Raw genomic sequence first — 26,396 nt, forward strand, 5'->3', positions numbered from 1 at the left:
AGGGACGTGGCAATGATAACTGAGAACAGGATAAACTTACAGAACGTAATGGATAGGTGGCCAGACTGTTAGACCAGAAACGGCACGAACATCAGCAAAAGTAGGACGAGCGTTCAGCAGAAACAAAGAGAAGTGTATCATATACACGCTAAAGAGAAGAGTATCATATACACCCTAAAGAGAAGTGTATCATATACACCCTAAAGAGAAGAGTATTATATACACGCTAGAGAGAAGAGTATCATATACACCCTAAAGAGAAGAGTATTATATGCACGCTAGACACGCTAGAGAGAAGAGTATCATATACACCCTAAAGAGAAGTGCATCATATACACCCTAAAGAGAAGTGTATCATATACACCCTAAAGAGAAGAGTATCATATACACGCTAAAGAGTATCATATACACCCTAAAGAGAAGAGTATCATATACACCCTAAAGAAAAGTGCATCATATACACCCTAAAGAGAAGAGTATTATATACACGCTAGAGAGAAGAGTATCATATACACCCTAAAGAGAAGAGTATCATATACACCCTAAAGAGAAGTGCATCATATACACCCTAAAGAGAAGAGTATCATATACACCCTAAAGAGAAGTGTATCATATACACCCTAAAGAGAAGAGTATTATATACACGCTAGAGAGAAGAGTATCATATACACCCTAAAGAGAAGAGTATTATATACACGCTAGAGAGAAGAGTATCATATACACCCTAAAGAGAAGTGCATCATATACACCCTAAAGAGAAGTGGATCATATACACCCTAAAGAGAAGAGTATCATATACACGCTAAAGAGAAGAGTATCATATACACCCTAAAGAGAAGAGTATCATATACACGCTAAAGAGAAGTGCATCATATACACCCTAAAGAGAAGAGTATTATATACACGCTCGAGAGAAGTGTATCATATACACCCTAAAGAAAAGAGTATTAAACACACGCTAAAGAGAAGTATATCATAAACACCCTAAAGAGCACCAACAACTACAACAAGCGAGTAATATCAAACACCTAGGAGTAATATTTCATAACGAAAGTCTACAACAAACGGAAATAAACCACAGATTTCTTGAATATCATGCAAACATTCGCGTACTATATCCCGAACTGAAAGATACAGTTTACCACTGAAATATGAATGTGACAAAATACCACAAATCTAAAGACCTGTACTGATTTGTGGATCACAAATGGGGTCACTCACACGAGGGACGCAAGCAGAAGGCCGACTGGAAGACAGACGACTGACACAACACTTCCCCAAGTCTTCCTGGCATCTGGTGAGAAGGGAGGGGAAGGAGGAAAATAGGAAATAGAACAGGAAAAATGAAGGGAAGAATGGAAACAAGGAGAGCTAGGAGTAAAGCGTGCCAGCCAACAAGAGTAAGGAAAGCAAATCGGGTGTTGCAGAGAGTGGTAGGGATGGAACACGTGGTGCTGGTGGTGAGGCAAAGGACAGAGCCCTGGTCCAGTAGACGGCAGGTAGCTCACCAGTCTGCGACCGACCGTCGTCCCGACAACACCTCCGCCCCGTCTGGCTATACACCAGCACAACCCTGGCACTTCAGACCAACGGTGCAACGAAGTCTACACGGAGTTTACAATCACTAATATATCTGAGGAGTCTACACGAGAAAACGCTTCCTTTCAGCTTAGCCCAACGCTTCCGATGGGTCTACAAGGCAAACATTACAGACAACGCTTATTCCTCTTGTCAGACTTATAGAAAAGAAAGTTTCCAGGTGGTTTATATACGTCAACGATATAACCTCCCCCCCCCTCCCTAAACACACACACACACACACACACACACACACACACACACACACACACATCATCTACACTCAACGTCTTAGCTGCGTCTACAGACGAACACCTTTACCACTTATTCTGTCACCACATATAAAGGCATGTGTAAAATTCACACAAACATACACACACACTCCTGCTCTCGGGAATTTCTGAGCTTCTGTTGCGTAAGCAATCGACGCATCGGCAGTCTACATGAGAATAAACATAGCCATCTGTTTATATAGATGTATGACTATTGGTATATTCATGCTGTTCCAAACAGAGAAGTACATGATCAAACAGTGAAGTTCAGTGACCAAAAAGTTAAGTATTTGACCAAGTAGTCAAGCATATGTCTAAGCAGTTAAGCACATGACCAAACAGTGAAGTACATAACCAAATAAGTAAGTACATGATCAAATACTGAAGTATATGACTAAACAGTGAAGTACATGACCACCATACAGTGAAGGACATGACCAAAAGCGAGATAAGCGACCATACAGTGAAGCACACGAAACTGAACACGACCAAACACTGAATCACATGACCAAACAGTGAAGTAATGATTAGTGAAGCACAAGACCAAACGGTGAAATAAAATGACCAAACAGTGAAGCACACGACCAAACAGTACAGTACATATCCAAACAGTCATACATATGTACAAACAGTGATCCACATGACCAAACAGTGAAGCACCTGACCAACCAGTGCTTCACATGCACTGACATCAAGTAAGTGTTCAACTGGCCGGTTAGCACCACACAACTTGCAAGTCCAGACGAAGACATTCCTTCTGGACCATCAGCTGATGATGACCTTCCTTGGGGAGGCTCCGCTGCTGGGTTCCCTCCAAGCCACACTGACCATGATCGGTAAGTTCATGACGATAACCTCTCTCCTCACGTTCACCATATGTACTCATTATCAACGCTTTATATCCACTTAGATTCTTACAAGTGTGGCGAGCAGGAATACGAACAGAAGATTGATTAACCACTTACTATTGCCTATATATATATCTCTGATGTCTGTTCCCTCTGGGGTGGCCATGACTGGTAGACTGCAGTGGTGCTTCTTAGCCTTTTGTGCCTCGCCCTGAGCGAGCCACTGGCAGAGGGCAACTCTAGCGCAGTGTTTTCAGAGGCTTCTACTTAATGTTCCCACCAACTACTATTACCTAATGTGTGTGTGTGTATACCTACTGTTCAAAGCTAAATGTTCCTAACCACTACTTCTACCTGATGTTTCTACCTAATACTTCTGCCTAAAAGCTCCTACCTACTACTTCTATCTGCCGCTCCTACCATTTTGCCAAATGGCAGGGCTAGTGCATAGCACTCAGCAGAAAAATCTAGAGTTAAGTATGAGTTAAGTGTCGTCAAGCGTTATGTATGACAAGGAGAGATTGTATGTTTGTGGACAGAGTGCCAGTAGTCCAGGTGTGGGTGTGGCAGAAAGACAGCTACCTGGATCAAAGGAGTAAAACTTGACAACCACTGAAGTGCTGGTTCGCTACGCAGCCGTCACTAACTCTCCCGATACCCATGCGGGTGGTACTGGTAATATACCTCCCTGGTCGGTTACCGCCAACCATCTGCTACCTGTTGTTATGACCCTCAATCATGTTATCCTTGAAACGTGTATTTTTAGCCGAACGGCTGCCTGAATTCAATAAACCGTCCTTTATCTTATATTTATTTATCTAAGCCCTAGCATAGAAGACACATCGGTATGGGAAGAAAGATGTACCAGCAGGGGACACGCCAGCACGGCAGGCACAGCACCAGTAGTGAGGGGAGAGGAAAACACCAGCAGGGGAAGGATGGCAGAAGCAGCAGCAGTACTGGCGTGGGTGGATGGATGTACCAGCTGGGGAAGCATGGCAGGTACCCCAGTAAATAGCGTGGTGGAAAGTAATAACATTATAATCATACGAATATTATTGACAATCTGTCAGGAGGGCTGTCATACACGACTTTGTTCCTTATGCACCCTCGCACTTGAGCGCAACAAACGAGAAAACTCGCTTTCTCTGCCATCAGTGGAAGTGATCAGTAAGGGTTGAACTTCTACTGCTACATGACCCTTAAACAGCTGCCGGTTCTCTCAACATACTTCCAATACATCCCTCAACAAAGTGTTAACCCTCCATGGCTCTTCGTTATCTGTCCAACCTCACTCAACTGACCAACCACCCTCCGTAAAATAGTCTAAGCTTTCACTTATAATGAAGCATTACCACATTCCTCCCTCACTCACTATATATATACACACACACACACACACACACACACACACACACAAGAAATTCAAGTTAGACAATCAAAATCGTCAAGAGCTTTTGAAAATACAAAGGTATAATGTAAAAATGTCAGAAGACAAAGACAAAAAAAAAAGAATTCCATGAATATCAAGAATAATTCTTCAGAAATCTTCATACATGTAGGACAAAGAAAGAAGGTAAAAGCCACAATAGGAACAGTAATAACCGAACATGTTAATTAACTACTGATGACAAGGATATGAGCTACGTAATTAATCCTTCAACAGTCGATGGAGAATCATGTACACCTCCAGCACAGAGAATGTTTCGAGAACCTCATGACGAAAAATGAAAGGCAACGGAAATCAAGAGTTATGAATTGCTTAACAAAAGTGACTGGCTCCCATAACATGGCTCCAAGATTCTTGAAGATGGTCAGGTGGCGAACGATACTTCCCATGACAAATATATCTAACAAATCAATAAAGGAAGATATGGCACCTAAAACTACATACTGGTGAATGTCGTCCCTCCATAAAAGAAAGAAATGTGACTCATAAGAAAGAAAACCAATGTCGCTGTTATACATGGCAACTAAGACTCAAAGTACCTTGTGATGTCACATACCTGGCCTTTCAAAATGCATTCGATAAAGTGCCACACAAGAGACTGCTACGTAAATTAGAATTACGTAGCATAAGGAATGAACGATGTGCACGGATAAGTGACTGGCTCATGCAGTTTTAAATGACGAAGCTTAAGACTAGTTGAACTTGAGCGGTGTGCCACATGGGAGGGTCCTTGGTTCCATTCTATTCATAACATACATTGATGATCTAGACTTGGGTCTCATATCTAAGATCTTCCTGGTTGCGGAAAATGTGAAATTACGAGGCAAGAGCTATGAATGGGCAAGACTGTGAAATAATTCAGAGCGATGTTTCTCAAACTAGCAGAGTGGTCAGATGAATGGCAGGTAAAATTCACTACAGACAAATGTGAGGTTATGCACTTTGGATATTATACTAAACTAAACTATCAAATACTGGAAAATCTGCTAAATAAAGCAACTGCAGAGAAGGCTCATGGAGTTTTCATCAGTAACATTATACACAGTGTTTCCCTACTAAGAACGTCGATCACAAAACACAGGACGCAAATCTAAACCTATATAACGGTCTAGGAAGACCACACCTTGAATATGCAGTCGGCTTCTGGTCGTGCAAATACATACACCAAGAAAACATAGGCAAAGACCACCCTGAATTCACACACATACACACACACACACACACACACACACACACACACACACACACACACACACCGGACCTAAAGAAGCACTATGAGCTATTAGAAAAGGTCCAAAGGAAAGCATTAGATGGGACTAGGATTCAGAGAACACAGTATCTGGGGCAAGGCTATAGACCTTCAATTTGCCCAACCTGGAAGAACGAAATTTTCACAGTTTTCCTCTCTCCAGCAGTGCACCCGTTACCACTGGTAGCAGCATAGGTCACAGTGATCGAAGAGAATAACCAATAATTCTCCACAAATGACTCGAGTATAGGAATCATAAATCTGGAGCGCATTACGGTAAGGTTCGGGTTCAGGCCATAACAACCGGCACAAAAGCCTTACCATACTACCCATCAACATGCACACTGTACAGCATGGCCACAGCCAGGGACAAAGAAAAAAAAGGACGTTGCATTCTTCTAAAAGCAAAGAATTCGACGTATTTGGTCATCTGCCTCAGAGTGCTTCGATTTATGTTGTCACTATGAATTTTGAACTTCTCGGGCTTCACATAAAAACCCATCGAGCTTCAAGTAAACCCAGAGAGATTAGGGCACCCGCCTGATGCCATCATGAACGTGATATGAGCACTATAGCCTTCACCACTCTCAAGCAAATAACATTCACAGGTTATGGTTAAGCAGTGAGTATTTGGTTCATCTTCGACAATGATGGAACTTTGAATATCATTTCGCCGGGTTGTGTAGTTTCCTTGATTTCCACTTATACTTTCCATTTGCCTACATTTCCTGTAGAAGTCTTTGTAAGTAACCACAATCTCACAAAATTTAGTACTGATGATCGAAATGGATCACCTGAATTGCGCTCAATTCCACAGGGGTCACCGTAGATCTCACACCAATCGCCGTCTTGAAGTGCAGGGAAAATGCCGAGTCAAAACAACCAAACCAACCTTACCTAACCCAAAACCAGAACACCCCCCCACCACCACCACCACCACCACCACTCTCACCCTTACTCAAGGCTACCTCAGTGTTACTAAAGCCTAACTCCATGTTATCCCAGAGGTGACACAAGGTGAAATAAACGATATCGAAAGTAAACAAGTAAAATAACGTCGTCCCCCTAGAGAAAAATAACGACTACGTTTTGGTCAAACCTGCTGCTCAATCACATGATTTACATACATGTTCTTTATGACCTAAACCTCTTAGGCACGATGTTACGAACCTTAGGCACGAAGGCCTAACCCTCGAAATCTCCCTTAGGGGCTAGTTCAAAGGCCTGGCCGTCATCACCAGGGGTCAAGCCGTTACTCAAGGGTCGTCCTGTCCTATTGATAGGTCCGACGTCGTGCTTACGAGGTGACACACGATACATCAGGAGTCATCAAAATGACTCAAAAGTCCGCGAAATTCGTAACTGCAAATGACACCACACACTAAGACTAACTTCAGGGGTTCGATAACTACCTGGGTCCCTAAACTTAAGGGTTCATGAACTACCTGGGTCCCTAACTATATCTTACCTAAGGCCTAAACTTATATATCCAAAGTCTACAATTTTTCCCTTTTTCTTAAACTCCTGAACAGATGGATGCAAGGCACCTACCGTGGCTAGCTGCTCCTCCCACAGTTTCCGTGTGGAGACCGGCCGTTCGTAACCATTATGATATTTTCATGACGAGGACTATTTCACATGCTGAATCCGGTACTCGGGGTGTAATATGGTTTAGGGGTCACTAAGGCCTGTAAGCTGATAATAACTTTTTAAAAAGACTTTGTTACCAACGACACTACAAAAATGATCGCTTAAATACAACACATAGCTATAAAACTTTACAATACTAACTGCAACATCATTAACACTTGCATACCTCCTCCCTCTGTATGCCACCTGCATACTCTCCCCAACTGCAAAGTGTGACCAGCATACCTAACACTAATCCCCACAATGTCACATGGCTCATTACCGACACCCAAGATCCTAGATGCGAGCTAATCATATACCAACTGCCGCTTCCCAATGCCCTCATCCTACCCAACCTACTAATGAGACTCCTAACCCACCACCTCCATCAGCCGACCTCGCCAAACGTCACCTTCTGCCCTGGAGCACGCTGGAAGGACTGTCCTCTGACCTATAACACTCCACCTGGACCATCCAGTCTTCACAACCATCAACGGTAGTTACACAAACTACGGGATAGCACTAGCCAGCCTTCACACGGGACATGGAAATACAGCTCCAAAACATCAATATTGGTTATTTCACGTCCCAAGATCATCCAGTCTCACGTCTCATCAACATCTCTAAGCAAGCCAGGAAACAGTCCATACCACAAAGGCAAAGAGACAACCACAACCCAAACTTCTCCCTACATGTTACATACCTCATGAAGCAAAGAAACCAGCTCAGACAAAACCACTCACTATCAACAAAAATCAGAGAGTAATGTCTAAATTTCGATCAACACAATCTCCAACCTAATCACCGAAGAACATACTGTAGACTGGCATAACTTCCTTAACAAAATAAACCACAAGAGCCACAGCAACCCACTCTGACGCACGTTGAAAAAGTTCCGCACTTACCGCACCAACCCACCTGACCTAGTCCATCGAAATCCCGTTCTTCTAAAGGACGCAAAGAGATACTCATGAGACACAACTCAAAAACCTGCCTCAAAACAATCTCACACCTAGACAGGAAAGTCACGAAAAAATTACTCAGAATTCATCCAGAAACAACTGGCACCCACCCTTCGCTCTCAGTTAGGCAAGAACTCTCCTGCTTCGGGTCCTGACAACGTATCAAAAATATTTTACATAAAATTCTTTGGTCCATTTGCAACCCAATCACTTACAAATATCTTCAACCACTCCCAGCTACACAACAAAACTCCAAACATCTAAAAACTTACAAAAATCATACTAATCCCAAAAGCACTCCAAACCACTCACCCAACTCCCCATTCTATCGCCTTATTTAATTTCTATCCTCAGTATCTCAAGTCTGTTAAAAACTGATCTACAAGCTTAGTCACACAGTAAAGCTTCAGACCCAACTGCTCCACCAACAAGATACACACTGACCTCATGTAACATATTCTAGACGGCTTTAACCGACCACAGATCCTCACTTGTGGCAACAGATATCAACAAAGAATTCAACACAGTCCCCGAACACATTCTCACATACACGATACTTGACATCAACCTTAACAACAGTAACAACACATTTGCACAGACAAGATACTTGACATCAACCTCAACAACAGTAACAACACATTTTCACAGACAAGATACTTGACATCAACCTCAACAACAGTAACAAAGTAGTCGGCCAATTTCATGCCTTCACCTCTAAAATAAACTCTACAATGGAGTTCCCTATGGAGCAGTTCTATCTCCAACCCTCTTCAATCTCTTCATGCATGACCTCCCATTACCTTTAGCAACCTACAACATGAAGGTACTTTCACATGCAGAAGACCACATAATCACATCTCAACAACCTGATACCGCTACAACAGCAGCAAACAAGCAGCACTACTTTACATAGTTGTGATAACTGCTCATCTCCACATTAGATTTCAATCACTGTTTGTACCCTAGAATGACACGAATCCAGTTCACACCTTTAAGAGGACAATCACTCCCACTGAACAAAACACTAACCATTCTGGGAATAACATAAGAAACAAACATGACATTCACATCCAACTTCAAAAACATCAACACACAGGTAACACACAAAATATATGCCCTATAAACAAAAACTTGTCAGCTTCGGACAAGAAAAAGAATCCTTAAAGATGAGCTACAAACAATTAATCCACTCCACTCGAAACTTCGTCTCGTCTATCTGGTCTTCCACCATTTCAAAAGCAAATATAACAATGCTGCAAACCAAACAGAATAATGCACTTAGAACAATAACTGCTTATTGCCAACCACAAACATTCAGCACCTACACAACAGAAAAAATATCCTCCCAGTACAATCCCAGCAAAGATCTATGCCTCAGCAATAGACCCCTCTCATCTAAATCTCTATTCACAAATCCTCCCACCCCGGTACAATCCCAGCAAAGTTCTATGCCTCAGCAATATACCCCTCTCAACTAAATCTCTATTCACAAATCCTCCCACCTCTGACAAATATAACTGACAAAACACAGACCCACTAAATAAGCGCCCTCCCAACTCAGTAATAAACTCCAACCCATCAAAGGCCACACTCCCCAGACAAACACGAGTCACACTTTCCCCGTCTACGTTCAGATGATCATCCATCCCTACAACACTACTGTCAGCGTTTCAACATATCCTAAGACCCTTCATGCCCTTAAATAACCATCACAACAAAGACAACGAGCAAATCAACTGCCTTGCCTTGCACATAGACACACACTCTGAGGACCATGGTCCCGACTGGTGGATGTGACTAACTTCATGAGAGCTGCAAGAGCCTTACAAAGACAAAAGGGATTCTCAGGTAGGAAGTATATATACATATCTATATATATATATATATATATATATATATATATATATATATATATATATATATATATATACATATAGACTGTTACATTAACAGGGGTGGGCATACCAGACGACATATATACAAAGGATGAGACATACAGGCCACTGAAAGAAATCCCAAGATGGAAGGTTGTTCCTGACCTATTAAACGAAGCTTACGTCGTCAAGTATTTTTCTCAAATCAGACCAAGAATTAATCTATCACATCTAGAATGCATCCATCCAGTCTGTGGGGGATGCGAGGGGCCTGTTAGTTGTTTGCTGATGACACAGTCCTGGTGGCAGATTCGAGTGAGACACTGAAGAATTTAGTGTATGAGTCTGGAAGTGTGTGATACGAGGGAGTCGGGAGTAAATGTTAATCAAAGCTAGGTTATTAGGTTTAACAGGACAGAGGGACATATCAGTTGGGGTGGGAGTTTGAATGGAGACAATTTGGAAGAACTAGGCTGTTTCAAATACCTGGGGGTGGAAATGGCAGCGAATGGAACGATGTGAAGCGGGAGTCATAAGGTGGGTGAGGGGGTGAAGGTTCTGGGATAGTTAAGGAATGTATGTAAAGATAGGACGATATCCGGAAGGCCGAAAATGAGTGTTTGAAGGCCCTGTCCCAGCGATGCTGTATGTATATGAGGCATGGACTGTAGATGAGAATGTGCGGAGAAAAGTGGATGTTCTGGAAATGAAATGTTTGACAACACGAGGTGTGAGGTGATTGGACCGAATAAGTAATGACAAGGTAATAGAGAGGTGTGGTAATAAGGCGTGTGGTTGAGAGAGCTGAAGAGGATGTAATGATATGGTCTGGACATATGAAGAGAATGTGTGATAAGTTGTTGATAAAGAGGATATATGTGTCAGAAGTGGAGGGGAAAAGAAAAAGATACAGACAAAACTGGAGAAGAAAGTACGAACTTTTTTTTTTTTTTTGAGTGATCGGACCCTGAACGTGCAGGAGGGTTAAAAGGCGTGCACAGGCCAAAGCCCTTCGCAAATCGTCCTCTCCTTGCAACTTATGCTTAGATTTTGGATAACGATAAAAAAAAAAATTACCATGGGATTCATGAGAATAGAAGAATGAGGCAAAGAGCTAGTTTGCTGAGTGTTGGGTAGATTTCAAAAAATAGCTGAGCAAACACGTCTTCTGCAGAGCTGTCGTAAGTTTAATGAAATAATCTTAAGCATTAATACGAAGTTCGCCCGCGGAACCCAGAAAGTACTTTATAAATTCCTCTTTTAGTTATAACATGTGCTTCAATAACGGTCCCTACTGATTCATTATTTTCGTTAAAAATCGAAAGTTTCGAGGAGATTCAAGTTTTTGTAGTAAACTTCTTTTTCCAAACTTTACAAGGAAAGGACGAGTGATAATATTGGTTTGCCTACCTGGAGCTTCAAGCCGAGTTTGTTCATTTCATCGAAAATGTCAGCTATGTAAGCAAGCCTTTGTTTGAAGTTCTCCTTGCTTAAGATAGCAGGAAGAATGTTTCTTAAAAGTCAGGGAGGCTCTTTGTTTCATCACGAGACAGAACAGCTAGATCACATTCCCTTGAGAGGGCCAGTACATATTGGTGTTCATGACACATACACATCTCTCTGCTTCTCTCAGTATTTCTCGCTCATATTCTTTAAATTTGAAGCAAACACCTGATCGACATATCCTCTACCACAACTGAAACCTCAATGCTCCTCCCCAGTCTAATGTTCTGTGCATGTTACCACCCTACCAATAACCACTTTTCCATACAGTTTCCAGGTACATTCAACAAACTTATAACTCTTATAACTTATAACTTATAACCCGGGTTGACATTACACTTATTTGATTCGAACCCCTCACCTTTGTCCCCCTTGCCTGTATACAACGGCACTATACATGCATTCCTCTAGTCCTCAAGCACCTGGCCATTAACCATACATACGCTGAAAATCCTAACTAACCATCTGCAATACCATCCACCTCAGCCGCCTTGCCACATTTCATCTTCTCTTCACCAAATCCATTTCCGTGATTCTCGCACTCAGCATACCTCACCGACCCAAACAACCTAGATGTCACCCTAGCATCAAAAACATTCAACAATCCTTCAAAATACTCACTCCATCTCCTCTACGCGTCACCTAGGCCTGTTAGCACTTACCTGTTTGCCCCCTTCACCTATGTTCCATTTGTTTTCTTGTTTTCCTTCCAAAAGACACACACACACACACACACACACACACACACACACACACACACACACACACATGCTTATATTCTTTCAGAAATATTCGCCATTTCCCGCGTTAACGAGGTAGCGTCAAGAACACATGACTGAGCCTTGGGGAAAAAAAATCCTCACTTGTCCGCCTTCTCTGTTCCTTCTTTTGGAACAGCGTAATAGAAGGAGAGGATTTCCAGCCCCCAGCTCCCATCAATTTTAGTCGCCTTATACGACAGGCAGGGAATACTAGGGTAGCATTCTTTCTCCCCTATCCCCAGGGAGCATATATACGCTTATATTTTTCTCTAAAAAATAAGGGAGGGAGGTTCACCAAGACAAATACCCCTGAAACTTCAAGGAAGAGAATGCTTTAAAAACATTGAGAACCACCGATTGTCTGGCTGTGTCCCCTTCCCTGAGGTCTGGACCCGTGGCACGCACTTGACTGGTGCTTCCTACAGCTTTAGAGCGGAGGCTGGCCACTCGAGGGTGAGCCGTTATATCTCCATCCCTCGAACAGCTAAATTCTCCTTCCTTCTGTTGTCTTCCCCCTCTTCATACAACCTTTCTTCATTTTAGAGTCAAGTCTACAAACACCTGCGGAGCCCTGAGCAATTCTCATTCTGCCTTCGATATTTTTCTTTCATCCGAGACAGTCTGAATCGGGACATGTTTTGCCCGTTCCATGTCTGTCATTATGAAAAAAATTTATAAATAAAAAGTAAGCGAACGAAAAATTAAGGTTTATGAGTGCAATCTACTTATTTTATCAGAATGTATCGCATGTGCCTATCTCATTCAATCATCACTAAGAATGCTTAATGCTGTAAAGTCAACTTTTCTCACTCCGACACTTGCTCTCGCTCAGTCAGTTTAACTCTTTCTTTACCTCCATTTTATCGTAAATATTTCACCTGTAGGCTACGGTTGGTCATGCACCTCAACCACGGAAGATTAACATCAAGGTCTTGTTGACACTTCATTCACTGAATTATTTCTTGTTACGTTCATTGTGTATTATGCCACAGACTGTCTGTTTTAACAGCATATATAAATGAACTTTTTTTTTACCAGTTTCTGCTTATATTGCCACCTTGCATTACTCTCCCTTGCGCACAAGATCTCATTCTCGACATATATACGTTTTCTTGGTATAAACAAAAGGCATCCGTTTTCTTGTGATAGTAAAACGTTCTTTCTAACCGCAGAGCGACCGTGGTGGAGGGTACGTTATACCTGAGGGCGTCCTGATGGTCTGTAGTAACGTCAATCCACCTGTGCCATCTAGGCCCGTATTCAAGAACCATACGACGGGCGGTCGACTGTGCGACTTCGTCGTATTCAAGAACGTGGTAATGCGACACAGGTCGAAGCTGATTGGCTGGCTAGTATGACTATGCGATGAATTATTGGAACGCTGCAAAGGTGGCCTTCGCAAGGGGACCCCCATGCGATGAGGCTTTACGATGGAAAATGTTCGTTACCAGTTATATATTTTATCTCTTAGATGATTACTTATGTATCAAAGGCATTCGATGATATTATTATCTCATGCTAAAGAGATGGAAATTCGAATAAAAGGTACTGGAAAATTTGTTTTCGAAACTGGTGAGAGTCGTACAGCTATTTGAGAATGTTTGTATTTTGCTCAAATATTGGTATGACTCGCATCAGTCTCGAAAATATATTTTCCTGTAACTCTCATTCGAATTTCCATCTCTTTAGCATGAGATAATAATATCTTCGAATGCCTTGAATAAATATATAATCGTTTAAGAGATAAAATATGTAACTGGTAACGATTCGTTTCCGTCGTAAAGCCTCATCGCATGGGGGTCCCCTTGCGAAGGCCACCTTCGCAAGGTTCCAGCAATCCATCGCATAGTCGGTATATACCAGCCAGCCAATCAGCGTCGACCTCTGCGTCGCATTACCACGTTCTTGAATACGACCAAGATTTGCACCGTCGTATTCGCAAAGTCGACCGCCCGTCGTATGGTTCTTCAATACGGGCCCTAAGAGTGTACACGACTTACGCCCGCACGTCACAACTCTCTCCACCTGTATGCTATAATTTGGATACATTTTCTTTCATCAGCGATGAACATCCAACTTGTGTGTGTGTGTGTGTGTGTGTGTGTGTGTGTGTGTGTGTGTGTGTGTGTGCGCGCGCGCGCGTGTGTGTGTGTGTGTGTGTGTGTGTGTGTTAGAGATATGGGGGGGGGGGGAGCGTGTGGTGTTAACATTCACTCACATAAATTTCACAACTGATACCTGCTCATACCAAGATGATAGGTATGTAAGCCGTCCCTAACATGGACAGAAAGCTCTCCGCATAATCATAGAGAGGTTATGTCAAACGACAATAAATTCTTCAACTTTTAAAAGTAAATACGTTGAATATACGTGGGGGGAAAACCAGTACATATCTATGGCATACCCTTTCTCGTTCTATAATTTCTTGTTTCGCTTCACGAGCAATTATTTGAATAATCCACCAGATCCTGCCTGACCCGCTATGAGGCAGAACACAAACATCATTGCTGGTAGCAGGTGTCGATAGGTCGAAACATCTAATTGTACCAGAGATACAGTACTCATGCACGGGAAATGAACAGCGTGATCCCTTGGAGAAGTATTCCTTAAGGAATTATAACCTATTAATGCATGCAAGATGTAAGGTGGCAGTAGTGTTCCATCGTCGATACTCATGGATGGCCCCAGTGAAACTATGCATCATGTAAACTGTACACGTTAAACAGTTTGGAGAAATTTCATCACTAGATTCCCTATTTCTTTCTCGGAAGTACAGCAGATGTTGGCACTTAGTCAAATGCACGGAGCTACTCTTTGCCTCAGTTTCTGCATAATCATGGAACTGACCATGTATGATTTTTTACATCACTTGTATCCCTGAACCACGCACTTTAATTTTTGCCTTAAATACTGTGCACAAATACTCACCCAACACTTGGCTTACACAATAAAGAGATAAGAGCCAAACACCAAACCTAGAAGGAGGTAAAAAGAACTTGGAGGTATGGACCATGTTCTACTGCACCTTTAGTGGCTTTTCTATTTTATTTATCGGTTTCCACTATGAAACAAAGCGATCATAATTTGAACATAGTAAATATGACGAGGATTAAAGTATAAAATTCAAGGACACAAGACTCGTTAAAGATACACCTGATGTTGTCTAGTGTATGGATAGCAAGCAAAGGGATATTCAAGATGAGAGGTCTTTTTATTCTTAATCTCTTGTTGCCCTGTTGTGATTAATCCCCTATGGCTTAATTATGCTTTGTTCTCCCGTTTTCATAAAACTAGAAAAAACAATTGTGAACTGCTGATGTGATTTTACTTTTATAAAGTAATCCAAACATTACCACTTTTCAAACACACTTCACTCCTCTTATCTTTAGGGGCAGTTATAAAGACAAAGATTAACGAGAGAAAAGAGGAAAAAGAATTGGAGAGTTGACTGAAGAGACGAAAAATAGGTTTACTCGCTCCTGAGCGGCTGAGTCCGAAAGTGGGCGGGGCTTCATACATTCAAACATGGATACAGACATGTGAGTGGGCGGGACTCAGCTCTGGCTAGTGGTAGATCTACCATGGTTTAACTTACTTTATTTTGACTGGTCATTTTTTAGTGTGTCTATAGGTCGTACGGTATGACCATCACCGTGTATGATCAAAAACAGTCGCAAAACTGTTTCGGATTCAACAAACGAATGAAATTATGTACAAAAGCAATCCATTATTTGTTCCACACGCTTTATACGACACTATCATGAAGCGCCTCAGCATATTGTGCAACACACAGGATGTTATACTTGGCAATTCTATACTCTCTGTTAGTCTATGTGTTACACGTTCCATATGAGGCAGCTTTCTAAAATATCATGCACATTGTTCTGCCAATCCATCTGAATACAGATTATGAACTGTTTCCTCGACACTCAGGTAGATTCCAAGCAGGACAACTGCAACGGTACACACTACAGCGTTCCAACCGCTGGTCACCACACCTTTACTGCAACGTGTATTGAGACAGACGTTGATCTGGTGGGTGGTGTATAGCAATATATAGTTTGCTGAACAAACTACCCAAGCTAACGAAGTTGCGGACTGTATAGGAATAGAAAACTGCTGAATACAGAAACATAACGACAAAAAAACTAGAGTACCTTGATGAGGACTGTCTGGTTGTCTCCCCCCTTAATCTTTGATACCATAAAAAAAAAGGCGACACCAACTCGCACACGATTCCTCGTGAGGGAAATACGGTTCTCAAACAGTTTCTCCTGATTTTCCATGAGCATCACCTCATGGGAGCAATGACCTTCACTCACACTATACGCTCATGAAAACGGCGCGAGTCCTCTGATGTACAGCCAGACCATACATCACATCTACCCCTGCGTGCTATGGACTTTGAACACTACCTCTCCCGTCGTGTCTATATTCTATAGGGTAGGTAAGCGTGTTTGCGACGTCACTGCATTATGCCATGCGACAGGACTACTCCCACTGCTGGCTCTATCTATTCCAACATAAATACCAGGGTTTCCAGCATGTGAAGCCATGTGCAAGAGCTTCCTCCTGAATTTTTCACCGTTCTCTCATGTTTAACACAAAGGGTTACAAGTAATTCATGGTCTTACTGTATGTTATTCGATCGAATGCTAGTTACCAACTGTCGGACGTACGTATACACCAAAGGCTCGTCGACCGAGGGCTCCACATACCATACCGACATATGCACACAACAATATCGAAGTTCGTGGAACTTGAGGTTTATTCAATCGTTTCTTGATTTTGATTTAGTGTTATTAGACGAAAATAGAATTTTTACTATCATGTTTTTCATGATTCAAAGGTCATTACTTCTAATATCTTCATGTGACGAATGCTGACGACCACATTGTTATCTACATGCCAGGCAAACATCATGTTCTCAGTTCTGGTATATAAACGCAAAACAGAAAACGAAAGTAAATAATGAACTGCACTTCAAGATTCGCATAAGTCTTATCATAAACAAAAAATATTCACCTTTAATTAATTTCTTTTTTCGTATTTGAGTATCAGCCTTTAAGCCGAAGTAGTATTGCCTGCACGTCTTTCCAAACATTATCGCGTCTTGGGAGTTTGTATCATCCTTTAAGTAGTCCCTTTAGAAAATTTAAAGTTAGCAGGGGCTTCGTGGAAGCCAGTTCTTAACCTGCTACCAACTTCTTAGTACTTTTTTAATGACAATGGTAAAGGTATGCGTCTGCACGTATCTACGTACGGGAATTAAGAAAAAAGCTGAGTGTTCGTTGAAATAAGTGATATAGTAATGAAAATCCATTTGTGCTGAAACTATATCTTTTGTAGTCTAGTAATGATTATTTATTCGCAACAAAATATTAGTCCAAATCCGCCAAGCAATCAACTAATTACTCAGAATTATCTGCCGCGTAACCAAAAAAGCCTTTAAAAGCGGATTTCCTTTTTTGAGAAAATTATTCAAATATCATGAGTAAAATAATACAAAATAAAATAAGATGAAAAAACAAAAGAAAATATAATGGATTTTACAAAAGCAACAAAATCCTTATATTTACAATTAAGATATTCAGAACACATATCTTGTATGATAGAGCGATTTCTTCCCATAAAACTATAAAATAAAAAAAAAATTCTTGATCCTGAGCATACATTTGCACCACACGAGCCATTGTTATAGCACGTCACTCTTCATGGGGCTGCCGATCCTCAGCCTTGCTAGAACCACTTGTATTTGTCTACTACAGTCCACATTGGTCACCCACCTGCCAAGGTCTGATCTAATTCTTCCATGTTCGTTGTTTACTGCCCGTCTCTAGTCCTGCCTCCATCTGCCGCGGAGACATTCTCGTACGTGGAGCGCCGTATGAGGACTCTGTGGAGAAGGAAACCAGCATGATGAGAGCGAGCACCTGCAGCCGCCTTTGTTTGCGCACCAGCTGGTTCGTCCCCGTGTACACCAACACCAGCACAGAGGTATCATCCATCCTCTCATGTCGTGACGACATAGTGCAAACCAGACTTGGATCATCCTTCCCTACTGGATGTGGTGAGTTTAACCTGTCGATGCCCCGCAATGTACAGCGAGGATCAGAACAGATAACTGATCAGCCGAGCAGTGAAAAGTGGTGGATGGTCCTTGGCCTCCATTTTCCTGTCTTTAATGCTAATCGTTTCGGGTTGTCTTGGCCATGTCGACTTCATGACTTCATGAGCTCCGCAAGAATAATTTCCCCTCTGTTGAAACGATGTTACATGCAACAGATGAAACATAGTAGCGTGGGAATTCGTTCATGAATATAGTGTACAGAATTTATTAGCTTTGCACGACAGATGGCGTGACCTTTAGCTAGTATACCGGAATAATTCAAATAGCGTATACTAAGTCATCTCGTTGTCAGCACGAAAATGCATGTATTTTTACAGTTAAAATTTACTATACGTGTCGAGCCACTGACAAACTAGAGAAGTCAATATTATGATATGGGGGAAATATTCTACTGGCACACAGGGTAGGAATATCAACCAAACTACAAAATATTTATGGAAGAAAGCTTGCAATTGTAAGAATCTGCACTTCATTTTGTTAGTCATTATAACATCAGGCATGACCCGAGTTCAGTCCGCCACCCGACACTTGGCCGTACGTACGTACGACCTTGATGACAGATGTTGTAATGTGAGATGACAGGAGTGACTACTGGAAGATCTGGCGTCGTGTAAACAATCTGCGGCTGTGCCCTTCAAGATTCCCCGTACTAATATTTCCTAAATATGATTTGCCTCATACCTATCTATCTATCTATCTATCTATCTATCTATCTATATATATATATATATATATATATATATATATATATATATATTCTTTTTTTTTTTTATTTTGCTTTGTCGCTGTCTCCCGCGTTAGCAAGGTAGCGCAAGGAAACAGACGAAAGAATGGCCCAACTCACCCACATACACATGTATATACATACACGTCCACACACGCAAATATACATACCTATACATCTCAACGTATACATATATATATACACACACAGACATATACATATATACACATGTACATAATTCATACTGTCTGCCTTTATTCATTCCCACCGCCACCCCGCCACACATGAAATAACAACACCCTCCCCCCTCATGTGTGGGAGGTTGCGCTAGGAAAAGACAACAAAGGCCACATTCGGTCACACTCAAGTCTCTAGCTGTCATGTAATAATGCACCGAAACCACAGCTCCCTTTCCACATCCAGGCCCCACAGAACTTTCCATGGTTTACACCAGACGCTTCACATGCCTTGGTTCAATCCATTGACAGCACCTCGACCCCGGTATACCACATCGTTCCAATTCACTCTATTCCTTGCACGCCTTTCACCCCCCTGCATGTTCACGCCCCGATCACTCAAAATCTTTTTCACTCCATCTTTCCACCTCCAATTTGGTCTCCCACTTCTCGTTCCTTCCACCTCTGACACATATATCCTCTGTCAATCTTTCCTCACTCATTCTCCCCGCGTGACCAAACCATTTCAAAACACCCTCTTCTGCTCTCCCGACCACACTTTTTTTATTACCACACATCTCTCTTACCCTATTATTACTTACTCGATCAAACCACCTTACACCACATATTGTCCTCAAACATCTCATTTCCAGCACATCCACCCTCCTCCGCACAACTCTATCTATAGCCCACGCCTCGCAACCATATAACATTGTTGGAACCACTATTCCTTCAAACATACCCATTTTTGCTTTCCGAGATAATGTTCTCGACTTCCACCCATTCTTCAACGCTCCTAGAACTTTCGCCCCCTTCCCCACCCTATGATTCACTTCCGCTTCCATGGTTCCATCCGCTGCCAAATCCACTCCCAGATATCTAAAACACTTCACTTGCTCCAGTTTTTCTCCATTCAAACTTACCTCCCAATATATATATATATATATATATATATATATATATATATATATATATATATATATATATATATATTTTTTTTTTTTTTTTTTTTTTTTTTTTTTGTTTTGTCGCTGTCTCCCGCGTTTGCGAGGTAGCGCAAGGAAACAGACGAAAGAAATGGCCCAACCCACCCCCATACACATGTATATACATTACGTCCACACACGCAAATATACATACCTACACAGCTTTCAATGGTTTACCCCAGACGCTTCACATGCCTTGATTCAATCCACTGACAGCACGTCAACCCCGGTATACCACATCGCTCCAATTCACTCTATTCCTTGCCCTCCTTTCACCCTCCTGCATGTTCAGGCCCCGATCACACAAAATCTTTTTCACTCCATCTTTCCACCTCCAATTTGGTCTCCCTCTTCTCCTCGTTCCCTCCACCTCTGACACATATATCCTCTTGGTCAATCTTTCCTCACTCATTCTCTCCATGTGCCCAAACCATTTCAAAACACCCTCTTCTGCTCTCTCAACCACGCTCTTTTTATTTCCACACATCTCTCTTACCCTTACGTTACTTACTCGATCAAACCAACTCACACCACACATTGTCCTCAAACATCTCATTTCCAGCACATCCATCCTCCTGCGCACAACTCTATCCATAGCCCACGCCTCGCAACCATACAACATTGTTGGAACCACTATTCCTTCAAACATACCCATTTTTGCTTTCCGAGATAATGTTCTCGACTTCCACACATTCTTCAAGGCTCCCAGAATTTTCGCCCCCTCCCCCACCCTATGATCCACTTCCGCTTCCATGGTTCCATCCGCTGCCAGATCCACTCCCAGATATCTAAAACACTTCACTTCCTCCAGTTTTTCTCCATTCAAACTCACCTCCCAATTGACTTGACCCTCAACCCTACTGTACCTAATAACCTTGCTCTTATTCACATTTACTCTTAACTTTCTTCTTTCACACACTTTACCAAACTCAGTCACCAGCTTCTGCAGTTTCTCACATGAATCAGCCACCAGCGCTGTATCATCAGCGAACAACAACTGACTCACTTCCCAAGCTCTCTCATCCCCAACACACTTCATACTTGCCCCTCTTTCCAAAACTCTTGCATTCACCTCCCTAACAACCCCATCCATAAACAAATTAAACAACCATGGAGACATCACACACCCCTGCCGCAAACCTACATTCACTGAGAACCAATCACTTTCCTCTCTTCCTACACGTACACATGCCTTACATCCTCGATAAAAACTTTTCACTGCTTCTAACAACTTGCCTCCCACACCATATATTCTTAATACCTTCCACAGAGCATCTCTATCAACTCCATCATATGCCTTCTCCAGATCCATAAATGCTACATACAAATCCATTTGCTTTTCTAAGCAAATGGATTTGTATATATATATATATATATATATATATATATATATATATATATATATATATATATATATATATATATATATATATATATATATATATATATATATATATATATATATATATATCCAAACACCAACCGATCATTACTTATCTCTTGGGCAGCTTCATATTTAAGATCTGAATCCATCTAGTGTTCAGAGAGCTCGGTGGAAGCGATGCAAGTAGTTTCTAAGAACATTAAGTACAGACGAAAGATTACATTTCAGATATTTATTGGCCAGACCATCAAGGCTGAGATCTGAGACTGAGTATGCATCTTTGGTAATGAAGTTACTGTAACAATTACAATGTTTTACTCGTCCAGAAATACATGAAATTAAACACAACCAACTACCACAACTTTAGAGTGATCAGTTCAATCATGATCATCACCTTGTTTATGTTGACACTGGCCATGATTTGCAGTTCGTTCTCATCATTTCAACAGAAATCAACTCATCAACAAGGAAAGTCGAGACATCATACCACTTATACTTCACACTATCGAGAGGCCTTCAGTAGACAAAATCGTAAATCATAACTTTAGCTTGGGCTGACCGTAGTCCCTCGGGTTTTAAGGGATTCCACCACCAAAAAGTGAAGCGTTTATAGATATTTAGATCGTCATTACAAGAAAATTTTTACATTATAACGTTGGTGAGATTCCTCAGATTATGACGGTCGACCACCACATTCGTATCACAGCAAACCTCCCCACACGGACGGAGCAACCTCTTCTATGACCGGAGCAACTGGTCACAGGAGAGGAATTCACGGCATCTAAACAAGACAGCAGACTCGGCCATTTGTATAATATGAGGTTTCAAAGATAGGCCAGAAGTTAAGGTAACGCCACGTATGTTTACTGTGTTAAGTGGTCGAACTGCAGATCCAGCACAATAGATTGAATAGCTGTGAGGGTTTCTATAGAGAGAAAAGGAATGAAATTTAGTTTAAGAGGCATTCAATTGAACAAGCTACCATCTGCCCCACAGATATCATGTTCAAGTCGGAATTTAGATTTGAATTTGTATCGAGATGAGATGCAGATCATGCGAGAGAGGATGAAACAGATTTGAAGGTGAAGGTGAGGAATGATGTGTAGCGCTAACAGCACTTGAGTGTATCAGGTTATCCGTTGGAGAGAATGAAATCGCTGATGAAAAGGAGAAAGAGTACAGATGACAAGACATAATCTAGAGAGACACCACTGCAGACTGAGAAAAGGTGAAGAGGTTAAACCGTCAGCAACTACAGAGACAGAGCGGCCAGAGAGGGACAAGGAAGCAAAGAAAAGGAGGGAAGTCAAAAGAGGGGAGGTTGGAGATTAGACCCCCAACGCCATATAGTTAAAACCTCTTGATATGTTTAGGGCTACAGTATATGATTCTCCAGAATACTTCAGTAATGATGAAGGCATTTGTGAGACTGGAAAGGTTATTACAAGTGGATCGTGCCTTGAGGAAGCCATACTGATGATTAGAGGGGACTGCATATCTAAGGTGTTTGAGGATATGGGAGTTGATGAGGGATTCAGTGTCTTTGGCAATGGCATGTCAAAGCGACAGGACAAGTTAGAACGTTTCCTCTTCCGAGGTGGAATGTACTAATACATGTTTCTACGAAGAAGGAAAAGTTTTGGGCTTTACTTATAAACAGAAACAAAACGGGCGAGCAAGCACAGGTGCAAACTTTGAAGAGCATTCATAATACACAGGGAGGGATGCCATCTGGTCTAAACACTTTAGTTAAGAGAGAAGTGCTTTTCGGATAGTAAGAAAAGGGATTAGAGGGAAAGGCATAGGATTAGTAGGAGAAACATCAGGGGGTGAAGGAATGTTGTGATCATCCTTGACGGAGTCAGAAAAGAAAACCAAGTGGAGTTTGCTTTGTTACAACTGAGAAGTGAAGGAAAGATAGTGCGACAACTGTCTGATTTGCCATTAACCAAAGACCAAAAAGACCTATGAATGGATGATGAGGACAGGTATCGCACTTCCTCTAGATAAAGGATCTCTTCGCCACAAGAATAACATACTCGCAATGATGACAGGCAGAGATAAATGCTGAATGGGGGTCGGAGGAAGGAGAATTTTTCTAAGCCTCAGAACAGGCATGGATGACCCACGGACTGGGAAAATAGAATGGTCTCTGTTAAATGTTCAACAGAAACACCACGGGAGGAAAGGGAATAATCTACCCAATGAAAGAAGAAAGACTACGATCATCTGAACGAGGTCAGCTTAACTTCCACCGGTACTTTGAGCTTTGTACTGCTTGAATGCGACATCTATGTGTCACCTAGACTGGACCCCTGGCAGACCAGGTGGTACGTAAAGTCAGCACACGTCTCCCATTTACATGCAACAGCTGCACCAGAGAAATGCAAGAGAACACGCTTGTGTATAACCTCAACACTCCTGTGCTACAGTACAACAGAAACATCCATAAAGTTGTTATGCAGTACAACACAAGAATGATACCGAAAAATCTAATATAAATAAGTTCACAATCCAATATTGTCAAGTATGAATATGAACGACCCCCTCATAGCAGCAGAGGTACATGGTGAGTGGGGAACCGTGTGATCCTGAGTACATCAAAGTTCTTGTATGACATTTCCTCTTCACACTTCTCAACAGTAAACACTCAGCACTGGATAGTCTGCCTGCTGGCTATAACATGAAATACTTGTATGTTGTTCGGACACTGCAGCTGCATGATACCAGACAGTGACATTGCATGAGGGAAGCAGGCATGTGTTTGTGTAATCCTTTACTATGTAGCCAAAAATATTGCTTGGATCCTTTGTTAGAAGTCGTTACGTAACTTTTTTTCCCCCTTTCTTAGCCTCCTGCACGGCCATACTGGAGTCGCTGAAATGTTCCTGACAAACGTGGACAAGGCTCAATTCCGTCATATGCCACACTATCACTGATCCAACCAAACACACAGTGTCTTGCGAAGGTGTCATGGCGTATAATCACACAGCATGTCAGGGTAAAGTTATCATATTGCTCTCTATCTAAGTCCGATAAATGTCAAACTCTTCGTTCTATTTTATTCACACACTACAAAAGGAATGTGACCAACCATACTACAAGATCTGTTCACTATGCGCGAAGAAAAAACTTCTTTTTTCTTTCATACTATTCGCCATTTCCCGCGTCAGCGAGGTAGCGTTAAGAACAGAGGACTGGGCCTCTGAAGAAATATCCTCACCCGACCCCCTTCTCTGTTCCTTCCTTTGGAAAATTAAAAAAAAAAAAAGAGAGAGAGGGGAGGATTTCCAGCCCCCCGCTCCCTTCCCTTTTAGTCGCCTTCTACGACACGCAGGGAATACGTGGGAAGTATTCTTTCTCCTCTATCCCCAGGGATAAAAAAAAAAAAAAAACTACGCATGGAAAAAATGCCCAGCAGACTGCGAAAAATGCCTTCATAGAAAAAAGAATATCACCCAACCTTCAATATAGAATGTAGTCACAGGAAAAGATCAATGCAAGCAAAGCGTGCATAACGAATCAAGATAAGATCCGTTCTAACCTTCTCCTCAGGTCATTAAACACCCCAGGCAAGAAAATGTACTTCATGAATTCTCACGAAAATCACAAAAACGGTCGGATCAATAAAATGTGCCTCGTTGGAAGGGGGAAAAATAATGTTTATACCAATGCAAGCCCAAGGAACTTTGTAACACAAAAGCATTACTGAGTATCCTACAGACGAGGCTCTGCTCACAACACATCACGTACCTATAAGTTAACTCTGGGTCCCAGGGCCCCACCTGTCACCCTCCTATACTTGCCTCCAACTGCCACTGGATATGTGCTCTCCACCCTTACCCCTCGATGAAATGCTTTGTCTTTGTATATCATGATCATAGATATTTCAAAACAGAAAAGAAAATCAGGCAGACTCACCAGACCAAATCCAGAGACACAGACCCAAACGACACTGAACTCGGCATCTTCAGACTCCCTCAGCCAACTCCTCCCACCCAACTCATTTACGAGACTGACCCCGTCCCTCACCATAACGGCGTCCAAACACAAAACCCTAGACTCTCTCTCTCTCTCTCTCTCTCTCTCTCTCTCTCTCTCTCTCTCTCTCTCTCTCTCTCTCTCTCTCTCTCTCGTATGGAAACACTATCAGCCCACCTCAAACCCACCCGCTTGAGAAGAAAAAAATTCTCAACCATATAAGATCATACACCAGCACTCTACCCTACTACTGCAGAGGAGGGGTATGTTCCACTGCCCGACTTCAGTGGCTCAGCGCTAACCAAAAAAACTAGAGGGAAATCACTCTAAAAACAACAGCGAGGAAATATAATCATTAACCATTATACCTCAGTAATAACAAAAATTCAACATAACGTACAGCATCTAAAAAACAGATGGTTTGACCTTATGAATGGACACTAGACAGACGTTCATCAGTCGTTGTTTTGATGAAGAGCCACGGTGTCTGAAACCACTCACCGATTAAAATACCAACTCAACCACTGCGAGGTTGGGTCATGTCAGGGAACGCATGCAACACAAACTCTTGTATGGCTTTCACTCTCCTGACACCTTACGAGTATAAATAATATTGCCACAACCTTGATTCCCCCCACATTACTACAAGATCCTTGAGATACCAGAACCTATCAAGATCATCTGGGATTTTGATGCTGGGCCTTCAAACCTCGGGACACCTTACCACAAACACCACAGGCAGAAAAATATCAATATCTATACATATAATGTTTTTGGTGCTCGCCCTGCCACCAAATTTCCCAACCTCTACAGGACACTCAGCCCTGACCACACCGGGTATAATACTTAGAAATGGAAGAGCCTACCACAGTATCAACATCAGACAAGG

The 26,396-nt window shown here is 41.9% G+C and overlaps 1 long non-coding RNA gene across 2 annotated transcripts in view; it reads right to left on the bottom strand.

Annotated features, from left to right (window-relative positions):
* The window catches only part of LOC139759805 (uncharacterized), a 143,929-nt gene that overhangs the window by 68,483 nt on the left and 49,050 nt on the right, over positions 1-26,396 (bottom strand). Inside the window, exon 2 of one of the 2 annotated variants that reach the window (XR_011715152.1) lies at positions 17,913-18,022. The exons of the other annotated variant lie outside the window; for it this stretch is intronic. This is a non-coding gene — a long non-coding RNA (uncharacterized lncRNA). The remainder of the gene's footprint in view (positions 1-17,912; positions 18,023-26,396) is intronic. 2 annotated transcript variants of the gene reach the window in all.

This window comes from Panulirus ornatus, chromosome 3 (genome assembly GCF_036320965.1).
Source record: "Panulirus ornatus isolate Po-2019 chromosome 3, ASM3632096v1, whole genome shotgun sequence".
Taxonomy (NCBI): domain Eukaryota; kingdom Metazoa; phylum Arthropoda; class Malacostraca; order Decapoda; family Palinuridae; genus Panulirus; species Panulirus ornatus.